At 39.8% G+C, this 2,500-nt stretch overlaps 1 non-coding gene across 1 annotated transcript in view; it reads left to right on the top strand.

The window, feature by feature from the left end:
- Positions 1 to 2,254: 2,254 nt before the first annotated feature.
- The window catches only part of LOC143175425 (small subunit ribosomal RNA), a 1,921-nt gene continuing 1,675 nt past the window's right edge, over positions 2,255 to 2,500 (top strand). The window contains exon 1 of the ribosomal RNA XR_013000216.1: positions 2,255 to 2,500. This exon is cut by the window's right edge and continues 1,675 nt beyond it. This is a non-coding gene — a ribosomal RNA (small subunit ribosomal RNA).

Raw genomic sequence — 2,500 nt, 5'->3', positions numbered from 1 at the left:
AATTACCGCACGGCCTGGACAGCTCGCTCCGACGAATCGGTTTTTTCCATTTTTTCCGAAAAATAAATTTTTGTAATTTTTTTTAATGTTAAAAACGTTAATAAACGTCATGTTTACGCATGGATTAAACATTGAAATAATTTTAAAACGCTTATTAAAAAAGTTGGTGTCGACCGTGGGACTTAGAAAAATTCCGGGAAGTCCGATTCGCCTGCTGGAATTACCGCACGGGCTGGACACCTCGCTCCGACGAATCGGTTTTTTCCATTTTTTCCGAAAAATAAATTTTTGTAATTTTTTTTAACGTTAAAAACGTTAATAAACGTCATGTTTACGCATGGATTAAACATTGAAATAATTTTAAAACGCTTATTAAAAAAGTTGTTGTCGACCGTGGGACTTAGAAAAATTTCGGGAAGTCCGATTCGCCTGCTGGAATTACCGCACGGCCTGGACAGCTCGCTCCGACGAATCGGTTTTTTCCATTTTTTCCGAAAAATAAATTTTTGTAATTTTTTTTAATGTTAAAAACGTTAATAAACGTCATGTTTACGCATGGATTAAACATTGAAATAATTTTAAAACGCTTATTAAAAAAGTTGGTGTCGACCGTGGGACTTAGAAAAATTTCGGGAAGTCCGATTCGCCTGCTGGAATTACCGCACGGGCTGGACACCTCGCTCCGACGAATCGGTTTTTTCCATTTTTTCCGAAAAATAAATTTTTGTAATTTTTTTTAACGTTAAAAACGTTAATAAACGTCATGTTTACGCATGGATTAAACATTGAAATAATTTTAAAACGCTTATTAAAAAAGTTTACTCTTGACCGTGGGGACTTAGAAAAATTCCGGCTTGCACGGATTCGACCACTCTGTTTTTCGGAGTTTCTGAGAAAAATAAATTTTTGTAATTTTTTTCATTATGATTTCTGAGTTCTCCCAGTAGTTTAATGTAAGGATTAAGCATTTAAAAATTTTTAAATCGAATATTAAAAAAGTTTACTCTTGCAATTTTTGGAAAAAAAAAATTCTAAAAAATTTTTCTTTCGGTGGAAACTAACGTTTAATATGTACAATAACGATTTATCGAATAAAAATCGTATGTTAATATATGTTCGAATCGACCATAGTTTCAGCGGCTAAGTACCAGCAGCCCGGCCGGTTGGTCTGTACGCGCGGCAGTTTACCACCATAAGCGCCCGTGCTGAGCGGCCGGCGCCGCGGTCGTCGCGGCCGCCCGTTTGGTTACTATAAGAGAGCACGTCGGTTCGAGCGGACCGGTCGGCGCAGCGGCGGGCGAGCGGCTATTCTACGATCTCGGTCGAGAAGCAGTCGTTCAGCTCCTCGAGGTCCATTCCTCGACTGTTCTGTACCGCGTTCCGTTGCGAATTTTTCTCTACACAGCATGACCACGGGTCGGTGTCTCAGACCGAATGGCCCTTATGTGGTAAGCCCAGAATGTTGGGTTGGATACAACGTATATTCGTTATACTTGTACGACTCTCACATCAACTCTCAGAAACCCAAAAGGGGTTTTCTATCCGAGCGAAAATATATTTTTCGTATACAAAAATTTAATGGCAAAGACCAAACGAAATACTACACACAAAAAGGGGCGACGAACAAAAATTGTTCGAATGAAATATAATATATACATATAAAATTGAGGTGTCCTAAGAGAGAAATACATAAACTAAGAGGTATATATTATAAGAAATATATATTATTTCTGGGCAAAGAAGAGAGAACGAAAAGAAGAGTATGATCTTTAACGCGAGGGCCTCGACATGGGTACGCCTAGCATGGTTCGCGCTTTCTCGATATGTCCAGCATGTTAACGTACGCGGTCTTCGGACTTCGTGCGTTATGTCCGTGCTTACACGATGGAGAGCGCTCGAGCATACGTGCTTACAAACCTGAAAGTCGATGTGACATCCGAGATTCTTTTTCTTCTAAAAAGATCTCGGAGAGATACACGGGAGAGTTTGAAATTTTTGGAGGTCCTCCTGATGTATATGCGCGGATATACCCATGTGGTAATTCGTGCGGAGTTGGTAATCTAATAGTGGAGCGAAATTTACCAACTCGAAAGAGAAGAGAGAAGAGAGTAGAGAGAAGAGAGAGGAGAAAGAGAACTGTCTTAAAGACGAGAAAAAGTATCGTCGATCCGACTCTTAAGGGGAGAGAGTCGGCGACTAAGATATATATATACATACATATTTTTGCTTCGTATGATGAAAATTTACTCGAAGCTCCCTGGTTGATCCTGCCAGTAGTCATATGCTTGTCTCAAAGATTAAGCCATGCATGTCTCAGTACATGCCGTATTAAGGTGAAACCGCGAATGGCTCATTAAATCAGTTATGGTTCCTTAGATCGTACCCACATTTACTTGGATAACTGTGGTAATTCTAGAGCTAATACATGCAAAACAGAGTTCCGACCAGAGATGGTAGGAACGCTTTTATTAGATCAAAACCAATCGGTGGCGGGCGTTTA

The sequence above is a fragment of the Nomia melanderi genome, unplaced genomic scaffold (assembly GCF_051020985.1).
Source record: "Nomia melanderi isolate GNS246 unplaced genomic scaffold, iyNomMela1 scaffold0084, whole genome shotgun sequence".
Lineage (NCBI taxonomy): Eukaryota > Metazoa > Arthropoda > Insecta > Hymenoptera > Halictidae > Nomia > Nomia melanderi.
Note: the sequence above shows the minus strand (reverse complement) of the source record. Positions and strands in the feature narration are given on the sequence as shown.